Genomic DNA, 12,587 nt, shown 5'->3' with positions numbered 1-12,587 from the left:
CCACATACAGCGTCACCACTCAGAAACTGGGTTGACCCACCCAGGCAAACACCTAAGGCTCTGCCCCTTACTACGTAACAGGTGTGTCAAGACAAAAAAAAAAAATGGCCCAAGCAAAAGAACAGATCAAAGCTTCAGAACAAATATAACTAAGCAATGAAGAGTTAGCCAACCTATCAGATGCACAGTTCAAAACACTGGTGATCAGGATGTTCACAGAATTGGTTGAATTTGGTCACAAATTAGATGAAAAAATTAAGGCTACACTAAGTGAAATAAAGGAGAATCTACAGGGAATCAGTAGTGATGGGGTGGAAACTGGGACTCAAATCAATGGAGTGGACCAGAAGGAAGAAAGAAATATCCTATCAGAAAAGAATGAAGAAACAAGAATTCAAAAAACTTAGGAGAGGCTTAGGAACCTCCAGGACATCTTTAAACATTCCAACATCCAGATTATAGGAGTACCAGAAGGAGAAGAGGAAGAGCAACAAGTGAAAAACTTATTTGAACAAATAATAAAGGAGAACTTCCCCAATCTGGCAAAGGAAATAGACTTCCAGAAAGTTGAGGAAGCTCAGAGAGCCCCAAAAAAGTTGGACCCAAGGAGGTATACACCAAGGCACATCATAATTACATTAGCCAAGGTAAAAATGAAGGAGAGAATCCTAGAAGCAACAAGAGATAAGGAGACAGTAACCTACAAAGGAGTTCCCATCAGACTGTCAGCTGATTTCTCAAAAGAAACCTTGCAGGCAAGAAGGGGCTGGAAAGAACTATTCCAAGTCATGAAAGGCAAGAACCTACATCTAAGATTACTCTATCCAGCAAAGCTTTCATTTAGAACTGAAGGGCAGATAAAGTGCTTCCCAGATAAGGTCAAGTTAAAGGAGTTCATCATCACCAAGCCCCTATTATATGAAATGTTAAAGGGACTTATCTAGGAAAAAGAAGATAAAAAAACATGTACAGTAAAATGACAGCAAACTCACAATTATTAACAAAAGCAAACCAAGCAAACAACTAGAGCAGGAACAGAACCACAGAAATGGAGAGCACATGGAGGGTTAGCAACAGGGGAGTGGAAGGAGGAGAGAGGGGGGAAAAGGTACAGAGAATAAGTAGCATAGACAGTAGGTAGAAAATAGACAGGGGGAGAGTAAGAATAGTATAGGAAATGTAGAAGCTAACAAACTTATAAGTATCACACATGGACATGAACTAAAGGGGGGGAATGTGTGTGGGAGAGGGTGTGCAGGATGGATGGGGAATGAAGGGGGAAAATGGGACAACTGTAACAGCATAATCAAAATATATTTAAAAAATAAAAATAATAAAAAAATGGATTCCATGTTCAAATCCACACAGGGCAAGAAACTTACCCATGGTAACATGAACTGGCAGAATGAGGACTCGAACCCAGGTCACCTAACCCTCACTTGAATAGACTTTTACTGGTGCAGTAGGTGAGTGTAGCTACTTTGAGAGTACACCAATTGCAAAGTCCTTGATATTTAATATCACCTAAATACGTCCTATCTTGTGTTAGTATGCTTTCCCTGCAGTATCTCATTTAATACTATGGGGTAAATACTATTGCTCTCCCTTTTTTGCAGTTGGGAAAACTGAGTCTTAGAGAGGTTAAGAAATTTGACCAAAGTTATATACAGTTATTAAGTGCCACAACCAGAAAAAAAAATCCTGGACTTAAAGACTGTTCCCTTAACTACCGGACTATAGTATGCCCTCAATAAATAAGTATTTAGCTGTTGTCCTGGTTACTTTGGAAAAGTCAACAGAAGCCTAAGACCTCAACAGCTTCGACACACACCTTGGTGTTGTAAAGATGCCAGAGCTTCGGTGCTTCTGCAGTCCCCACACTCCAGATGATGCAAGCACCTCTTTGCAGCCAAATGTCACATTCTTCTCATTTTCAACAGAATGCTAATTTTGTATGCATTCTCCATACCCACATTTAGATGAGGCTCCCAGTTGAGCATACTTAGCTTTTCTCTACATGTGCCACATTCCAGGTGAAAAATGTGCTTCCTGCAATGTAATTACATATTCAGAATAATGTGTATATCAGCAGGGGGCTTATAAATCAATAGCTTATTTGGCAATGTATTGTCCATTATTTTTTTGCCATTTTTGCATTTGAGAAAACTAAAACTTACCAACTGGTTGTACATTAATAATGGATCTGAGGCTTGGACAGGAAAGTAAAACAAATCGGAGTTGATGTATGTTGACGAAAAAGACCTCCACAGCTTTCTTATCTGCCTGCTACACCCATGACCTGGGCAAAGCCTAAAGCTAGCCAGCTCTGTCACAACAAGGTAAGGCCTGCATCTTTGGTTTTCCCCAATAAACACTCAGTCTCCATTCAATAAACAGTTAATGCACATCTGCACTAGGCCCTAGAGACAGAGCAGTAAGTAAGGCAAGCACCCTGTTCTCCTAGTGATGGCATAGGAGTAAAAAGTGACAGACAAGCAAGTAAACCACTGCACAAACCGACAAGATTATTTCTAATAGTTGTCTGTGCTATAAAGAAAATAGAACAGCATATCGAGGTAGGCAGAGACTGGGGAGAGTATGACCGAAAAGCACCATGGACAGTTCTGTAGGAAAGACCACCGTGTGGAAAAATACAGGAGCTGAGACCCGCAAGATGAGAAAGTGTCAGCTATGTGAAGATTCGAGGGAAGGTGTTCCAGGGATAGAGCACAGCACCCACAGAGGCGTCAGGGGAATAAGGGCGGTGTGACTGGAGAGCAGGAAGCAGCGGGAGAGAGTGGATTCAATGACATTCGACAGGCAAGCAAAAATCTGTCCGTGTAGGGTCTGGCAGGTCATTGTAAGAAATCTGGGTTTGATTTTAAGTGTAGAATGAAGCCATTGGAGGGATTTCAGCCAGAGAATGATGTGACCTGATTTATGAGCTTTCTGCCACTCCAGTCCAATAGCATGTACTTACTGCAAATCTAAAGTTCTCGAAGAAAAATAAGCTCCAAGACAGAGCTGCCTGGGCACAAACTATTAAACCCTATAGTCGGTTCTCCCCCTGGGAGGATAGGGAGGCTCTTTCCCAGTAGCCACATCCTTACAAGACAAGTGTTTTTGAGAATGTTTTTATTGTTTCCAAATTGCCAACGGACTCCTGGGAAATGCACCCTTGATGTTGTGGTTAAGCAGCAAGTTTACTGAATGACTTGCTGAGTTTTACTGAAAAATAACAGCCAGGAAAGACAAGTGACCTTTCTTTGTGAAGGGAGATAAAGATTCTGCATGGAACCACCGCTGGTAATGTGCCAGCGAAGGGCTGTGAACTGTGCTCCCTAAGAAAGAACAAAGGCTCTGGGTACCTAGAAACCAGCTCTGTTATCTTCCCAGTGGTGTAATACTGGTCAAGTTATTTAACACGGATGAACCTTAGTTATCTAATCTGAAAATGGGGACTAATAATGGTACTTGCCCTTCTTGGGTTATGATATGAACTAAAGGAGGCAATGTAATGAATGCATTAAGACTAGGACAAAGTACAAATACTGACCACTAGGGGTCCATATTTGGAAGGTGGGTACCTAGGCTAAGAAGTGAGTAAACCACCCTGACACTAAGTATTCTGCAGGGCAGGGCAGACTGAGCCCTATGGGCAATAGTGCTTCTTATGAGAATAACGCTGAACCTGAGGGTTGGCAACCTATGGCCCAGGGGCAAATTCAGTCCACCACCTGTCGTGGTACAGCCTGTGAGCTGAGACTGGTTTTTACATTTTTAAATAGTTGGGGAAAATCAAAAGAATGATTTTGTGACATGTGAAAAGGATATGCAATTGAGATCTCAGTGTCGACACATCACTGTGTTGGAGCACAGCCACGCTCATGCATCTGCATAATGCCCATGACAAGGTTCCCGCAAAAACGGCAGAAATGAGTAGTTGCCGAAGACGCCGATCGCCTGCAAAGCTGAAAATATTTACTGCCTGGCCCTCTGGAGAAAAAGTTTGCTGAGCTGGCAATATGGTAACTAAGTAAATTGCCCTTCTGTTCATACTTCTCCCCCCTTGCACTCAGGTTCCTTTGAACGAGACTTCATATTCCAAGGTGGCGGCTCCGTTGCCCCCTGGGTACGTGGCCTGCAGGTGGATGCCGTGCACTCAGGCCAGGCGAACGACACCAGGCGGGCTGAGCGTGTCACGGCCATCCCGCCTGCCCCCCCTAAGGCAACCGAGCAAACAGAGTGCTGAGCACTCTCCTACTCAGTTAAGTTTTTATTGGAAAACTCAAAATGGGAACCAGAATCACCAACTAATATCACATCACTCTATTTAAGTAACTGACATAAGGCATGATTTAAAGAAACGCAAGCACAAGTACCTGAGACAATTCTCACTAGGCATCAGAGTTTTCTACCAGTAATTAATATACTCTGGATGGTATCTTCACACTTGAGAGGAAGACATCCATCTTGGACTTGTGGGAACTTTAAATTGGAAGGAACCTTATAGGGCCTCTGGACCATTCTCTATCAAAAGTGTTGATAGGCATTTTCCTTTTAGCCTTTGGTCTCCTTGTCAAAAGATGTCTTTCAGTGAGCAAATTATCAGGCAAATGCCCTTCCGAGCTCCTTGCCCTTGGATCTGTCTCTCCTCAGTCAGGACAGATCTCTGCTTACAAGGGGGAAACGCACACGGAAATGTCCCGCTGCTGGGGTATTCAAAACCTAACATGACTTTCCCCAATCAGAAAAAAAAATGTCTCTATCTGTCTTTCCCCTCCAGAATTTTCCTTGTTAATAAGCCCTCGTTTTTTCTGAACCACTCAGTATACAAAAAAGGACCTCTCCCAGCATATACCAAAAAGTACACTGCACACTTCATAAGTGCCATCCCTTATTCACCCCTGAGACTGCGTGTTTTGTCCTCATTGTACAAGTGGGTGAACTGACACTTGGAGAAATTAACTCACCTGCGGTCACCTAGCTTATTAGTGACAGACCTGGTATTTGAACCCGGAGCTTCTGACTCCCAAGCCCGCTCTCCAGCCAGGCAGTCCTTGCAGTTAGTTCTTTGCACTGCCTTAGTCTAACCTTGAATCATTCAAGGTCCTCTTCCCCAAACTAACCAAAGATAAATAATCCAAGCCCCATATAATAAAGGTACTTGGTGTTCTTATAAGAACAAAAATGATTTATTAAGAAACAAAATGTTCTCTCTACCAGGCTCGTTTTGGGCAGTGTATCACAAACTCCATGAACCAATAACAGGAGCTTTATTTAGGATAAGACTGATAGATCTGGGCCACTGCTAGGGTGTTTCTCACCCCTTCGGAGTCTGGCAACCAGCTAAAACTTCCACATCTGTGTTATTGGAACACAGTGCAATGAGAAGACATGGATTACCTTTCATATTCATCCCTTAGAGTTTACTCGAATCTAGTGCAGGAATCTATGTGTCTCAGTCCTACCTCTTACCCAACTTATGATGTGATAAGGCATCTATGATAAGTAGTACCATGATTATTTCTAAACTCATTCTATAAGGCTTATGGTGGTGTCTCATGACATTTTTAGTCTTAAATTTATTTTATCAAGGAATAATTTACAATATTAAAAATGCAATCGTTTTAAGTCTATCTTGGTGCACTTTGGCACATTGTATGTACCATTGTACCTACAACCTCAATGGGTAGATAGAGCTTTTCTGTTGTTCTGCAAAGTTCCCTGTGGTCCTCTGCCATCGATCCCCACGCACCTCACCCCAGGTCACTATCAGTGCTGACTGTTCTGTATTTCATGTCAATGGACTCACACAGTATGTGTCTAATTTCAGATTTCTTTCACATAGGATAGTACCACTAGGATTAATTTGCACAGATAGCTGCATGCACTGGTAATGTATTCCTTTCATTACTAAGTAGTGTTCCATGTTATGGACATGTCACAACTGGTTTATCCATTCATCTGCAAACATACGTGGTAGTTTCAAGTTTGGGATCACTGGGAACAACACTATACATCAGTGCACAAATCTTTAGGTGAACATGTATTTTCATTTCCCTCTGCATATACCTAGGAGTAGAATGGCTGGATTATATGGTGTGTTGATGTTATAAGAAACTGCCAGACAGTTCTCCGAAGTGGTTGTGGGATTTTGGACTTCCACCAGAAAGGTGCGAAAGCCCCAATGTCTTCATTGTGTGCACCAGGTAATTAGTGGATTTTAACTTTATGATAATCTAGGTCTTTCTCGGTAGACACATGATTCTTGAATCAGGAGATAAATTGTCCCTAGTAAGCCTAATTTCTGTGATGCTGTAAGATAAACAACATCACCTCAGCTGTTAAAAAAAAAACAATTCTGTGGGTTAATTTCCAAGACACGTTCTGTTCTCACCCAGGCAGCGAGGGAGTAGGGAATAGCATGGGGCAAGACGTACTTACACTGTCCCCATTCAAATCAGTGAGAAGCAAGGAGCTGACCACAGGTCAGGAACTTCTCCCAACACCGTGAAAGAGAGGAGCTTTCATTTAATAGCAAAGGACAGTAATTAACCAAATGAAAGGAGGCATTCTCCAATGCAGGCAGCTCAAAAATCCCAAGGTAGTGGCATGAGGGGGGGACCCAATTAGAGTCTATCAAGTAATGAAAATGGAAAAATAATATGTCTGAAATCTAAGATATGAGAACTCCGTATATAATTTTTTGGCTTGTTGCCTGCTAAACGTTGTTTTTGCTTAAAATATAATTTTAGCTATAATGCAGGTGTTGGTATAAGGCATATGGTTCCATGATTTTAAAAAGTGGAGTAGTAGCTCCTGATTTATAAAGTCTGGATTTGGACAGCAGGTGCAAAGTTCTCCAAAAACAACATAATTTATTGGTGGTCTGTTCAAATTATAGGTACAGATTCACAATAGTTAAAAAAAAAAGTGTAGGAGACCATTCTGCATGGCATGGGCCCAGCTCCCACTCAGAAAGGCCAGTGGAAAGCAAGGTCCAGTACGCAGGACCCATGTTCACGGATAGGTTCTCCCATGGGGTATCAGGCCTGCAATGTACCTAGGCTGCTATGAGTCTTGCTTTTTGCTAAAACTCTCTCACCCTGAATTGAGACAGCAAATGTTTACTGCATATCTTTAAAGTGACTTCCTAAAATCTATGCTAAGCCTTCCAAGGATGAGTATAACCAATTCAACCACTTTTCCCTTTGCATTTGCAAATATCCTTCTTCTGTGATGTGATTAGCAGCACCCTCTCCTTTGTCTTCTGCAAAAGGTAACCACCTAAAGTGAACCTGTGCATAATAAATGATGACTGTTGCAATGTAACGTGCTCAGAAAGACAATATAAGCTTGTCAAGGCAAGGGTCGATGCGCTCTCCCCTTGAGAGAGTGGCCGTGCCATCCCTTTTCCTCCACAGGACTCCATAGTCCATGTGAATTTGTCTTGTCTCACCCATAATGCTCTGGACCCCACAAGCCGGGGTCTGCATCAACAAGACAACCCAACTTGGAGTTGTAGAGTCCTAGGATAGTACTACAAGAAATAGGTGGAAACACAGAAAAAAACCTTAATGGCAATTAGTATCTAACTTTTAAAAGTGTTTTCTGTCATGCTATATGTTTTACACATTTGTATACAACATTCACAACAACTCAATGAAATCAGTACTGTTTCTTCCCATCTTATAGCTAAAGACATTGAGTCACAGACAGGCTTGGCCAAGTTCATGAGCCTGAATCAGAACAGAACTTTACCAACCACAAATCTAGCAGAACACACTAACCCTCAAGAGATAAAAATAGGTGCCAAGGAAGAAGATTTCACTTGAGGTAGTAAACACACAATACAACATACAGATGACATATAATTGTACACCTGAAACATATATAATTTTATTAACTAATATCACCCCAATAAATTCAATGAAATATAAGGTGCCTATGTTTGGCCCTGGCAAAGAGTAGGCAGAGATCTCATGGCAGATCAGGGACAATTCTTGAAAGAAATGCTACAACAGAGGAACTCATGTTAGCAGATGCCCCAGTGAAAAATGGTCAGCTGGCCCTGGCCAGTGTGGCTCAGTTGGTTGGAGGGTTGTGTCATACACCAAGAGGTTGGGGGTTCGATTGCCGGTCAGGGCACATACAAAAGACAACTGATCTATGTTTTTCTCTCACTCTGATGTCTCTCTTCCTCCCTCCCTCTCTCTCCTTTTCTCTTTTCCCCTTCCTATAAAATCAATAAACAATTTTTTTAAATGGCTAGTTGTAAATACAGAGGCATCCTTCACATACGCACAGCAATTCCTGACGTAGAAAGAATTTCATACGTATGATCTCACTCCATCCCACGTCTCGCAGAGCGGGATGGATCCCCTTAACCATTATTACTGCTCTCCACAGAAAAGACAGCAAGGTTCCCAGCAGTCAAATAACATGCTAATTCCCACAACCAGAGGAGTAAACTGGCAATGCAGAACGTTGTCTTCTGGGCTCGGTTTTTGCTTTTCAGTTTTAACTCTTCTTTCTCCTCCTGGTGGGCACACTGGGTGACAAAAATATAACTTATGAACCTTCACCCAGGTCCCCTGAATAGACTATTTTAACTTAATAATAATGATACAAATACCAACAGGTGTTTATTGAAGAATATATGCCAGATGTGGGCTGAATATTTTATATAAATCTACTCATGAATCCTCCTCACACAAACCTACGAAGAAACCATCATCATCACACCCATCTTACAGCACAGAAGACCAAGTGGGCGGGAGCCTTGGCCTGACTCCTCCCCCCCCCTTCCTCAGGAAGATGTACTGCCTCCTGCTGTGAATTCCATTGTTTTAGTTTAAGGTGGAACACCTCCCACTCCATGAAATGTGGAACTGGAGCTCAGTGGCTGGAACACGAGCCCTCACTGTGAATGTACAGATCAAACGTCCGTGTCGTCCACGAGCGAGAACCCACTGCCACAGAAACAGGCCTGTCGGGCACTCTGGCTCCGGCACACAGGGCCGGCGATCTCAGTGACCCACAGGGGAGCTGGCCCCATCCAGTGCCATCGCTCCAGACTCTGCTTGAATTTTTTTTTCCTCAAATTGTTTCACCTTTTAATTTAAACAGAAAGCCCCAGACACAGGGAGGACATTCCTGAGAGAAGACACAAAATCATTTGATTTAAGAGATGCAGGACAAACGAAAGTTTCACTACATGGGGGATCATTTTCCTACTGTGGAAACCTTCATTTCATATTTTTTTGCCACTGAGAACTAAATTCTACCCCGCTGTACAGCCCTACAGTACAGAATGCCAAGTATACGGCAATAAACAACAGTTCTGTTGCATTTGAATTTTCTTCAGGTGAACCCATTTCACCTGCTGAATCTACAAGCCAGAGGTAAAAATTTATTACCCACTTTATGGTGGCAGATAAGGGTAGTATGATGTCATGAGACATACTTATAGTAAGATAATTATGTCACTTATATTTTTATTTGCTAAATGTAGCAACTCTGGGTATTTGGAGCCAGACTGAACACATTTCAACTTCTAGCTCCACCATCTACTAGCTGTTCCTTCAGGTCAGCTGTTATGAACCTGTGCATCCAGACGCCCAGTTATTTAACACTTCAAATTCCTCATCGGTAAAATGGGGTTAATATCTGCACCTATCATATAAGGCTGTGTGCTAAGAATTAAATTTAAAAATACCAGACTTAGTGTGGTGACCACACTGCAAGTTAAACAAATGTTGAATCACTGTCTTGTACACCTGAAACTAATATAATATTATATACCAACTATACCTAAAAAAGTTAAATTTGAAAAGTAAAAATACCTAATGTATGCCTGGAATGTACTAAGCCCTTAGTATATTTATTATTATTATTATTATTATATTAGTATTACTATCATTGCCAGTCACATTTAGAACCACTGACGCATTTCTCCTAAGAATAATTTTAAAAGTACCAAACATCTTTCCAGAAACCTAAATGACATGATGAGTCAATGACACTCGACTAATAATAAATAGCAATTAATTAAATTCAACTCAATAAACATTTATTAATGTTCTGATACACATGCAAGGCACAGAGCTAAGAGCTAAAAGTGCAGGAATCACCAGCTGTCAGAGCTGAAAGGAAGCTGGCACGATCATCTCCTTCAAGGCCCCTCACTTCGCAGGAGAGGCAACGGGTCGCCAAGGCTGGCATAAACAATTTACCCGTCATCCTTCAGCAAAGCAGTGGCAGAACCAGGGCTGGAGGGCCTGCCTGTGATTCTGAGCCCTGAGCACCCTTCACTAATCTTCCCGCCTGTGTTTGCAGAGAGAGCTCTTGTCCTTGGAGCACAGGCTCTGGTAGGGAAATACCGAACAGATGCAACCACCACCTTCCTCACAAAAACCCAGTCAGTGGACACAAAGGAAAGAAAACAGCAGGGACTGCTAACTTCACTATTCTTAGGAAAACGGAGGCCCCCAGAAGTCCACCGGCTGACATGAGATTATGGGTCCAAGTCGGAGTCTGAAGTAGGTGCCGGACCTCCGCGGCCTCTTCCACTGGAACTGGCTGCCCACTCCCATGAACCAGAATGACACACAGTGTGAAGGAAGTGGCCCAAGTGGGTGCTTCTCAATGAGAACGCTTTTACACAAAACTGCAAAGGAAACTGGGGTAAGCCTGGAAGACCACCCAGAGGAAAACAGGTAATAAGGTTAATGAAAAATCAAAAAGCCCTTTACAAAAGCTAATAACCTCTTCGCCCAGACGGCCCATGAGCAAACCCAGACCAAAACCAAAGAGCAGGATGACAGAGACAAAGTCTGTAGACACACATGTCAGAGATGCGGGCCTGGGATTTGTCCGAGGACATTGAGCAAATCAGTGGCCCAGGTGGGCTTGAACCCCAGTCTTCTAAATCCAGTTCACTTTCCGCAGGACCACACTGGCTCTTGTTTGTCGTCTGTAAAATGGGATCCAGCCCAACCACCATTCTGTTGGGTTGGCCAAAAGTTCGTTTAGTTTTTTCCATATAATGGCTCTAGTAGTGCTTACCTGTCTTGAACTTCATTCAAAACAATTTTGTTAGACTGTATTGTGACAGCTGTCATGGTATACATTTTTAAAAAACATCAAAATTGGTGAATTTTTGTGTAGCCGTTTTAATATTGAAGATGGAAGAATATATGCAACAGTTTTTGGACTATGCTTTTATTATTTCAAGAAAGGCAAAAACACAACTGAAAAGCAAAACAAAATATGTGTGCAGTGTATGGAGAAGATGCTGTGACTGATCGAATATGTCAAAAATGGTTTGCGAAGTTTCTTGGTCCTATTGACATTTTGGCCAAACAATACTTTGCTGTGGGGCTGTCTTGTGTATTGGAAGATGTTTAGCAGCACCCCTGCTTCTGCCCACCAGAAGCCAATAGCAGCAGGAGAGAGCTGACATACTCAAAACATCCAAACCAATAAAGTTACTGGTAAAAATGAGAAATGTGTCTTTTACTTTAGGGAAAAAACTAAATGCACTTCTTTTTAGCCAATCCAATACCTTCTGTCTCTATTCATTTGCCATTTCTAGGTAACTCATATAGGTGGAATAATATATCTGGGGTTTTTTTGTGTGTGTGTCTGTCTTGTTTCACTTAACATAATGTTTTCAAGATTCATCTGCATTGTAGCATGTGACAGAATTGCATTCCTTTTTTAAGGCTGAATGATGATGTTCTGTGTGTGTGCACCACATTTTGCTTGTCCGTCCATCCACTGGTGACGCCCAGGTTGTTTTCCGCCTTTGGGCTACTGTGCGTGTTGCTGCCACAAACACGGCGGACAAATACCATTTGGAGACCCTGCTTTTACTTCTTTGATGTATATACCAAAATATGAAGTTGTAGATCAAATGCTAACTCTATGTTTATATTTTTAAGAAACTGTTTGCATATTTTTAAGCTAGACTTCAGCAACGAGGCCCAAGAACCATGCTTAATGATTCTTAGATTCATAAAAGCATTATGGAGCATGGCTATATGCCAGCACTGTGTCAGACGCAAGGAATCCAGAGATGCGTAAACACGGACACAGTCCCCTGAGTGGAGCTTCAGGACGGGGGGCACCAGACAGCAAACAAATGCAGGCACAACAAGCTAATCCTAAGTGGGACTACAACTCAATTACAGGAAAACAAACACAAATCATCAGGTTTAAAAATGTGAAAAAGACCCGAACAGCCATTTCTTCAAGGAAACCATACAAGTGATCAACAAGTCTAAGGCAAGGTACCCCATGTCACTAATCATGAGGGAAATGCAAGTCAAAATCACCTGAGATATCACCTCATACCTATTAGAGTGACTATTATTTAAAAGACAATAGGGAAAGAAAATCCTTGTGCCCTGGTGATGGGAATATAAATTATTATACCCATTGTGGAAAACAGTATGGAAGTTCCTCAAAAACTTAAAAATAAAACTACCATATGATTCCCACACTCTCAATTCTGTATATAGATTCAAAGGAAATGAAATCAGGATCTCGAAGTGATATTTGCACCCCCAGGTTCAATGCAG

This window comes from Phyllostomus discolor, chromosome 13, assembly GCF_004126475.2.
Source record: "Phyllostomus discolor isolate MPI-MPIP mPhyDis1 chromosome 13, mPhyDis1.pri.v3, whole genome shotgun sequence".
Lineage (NCBI taxonomy): Eukaryota > Metazoa > Chordata > Mammalia > Chiroptera > Phyllostomidae > Phyllostomus > Phyllostomus discolor.
The sequence above is the reverse complement of the archived record's forward strand: the minus strand, read 5'-3'. Positions refer to the sequence as shown.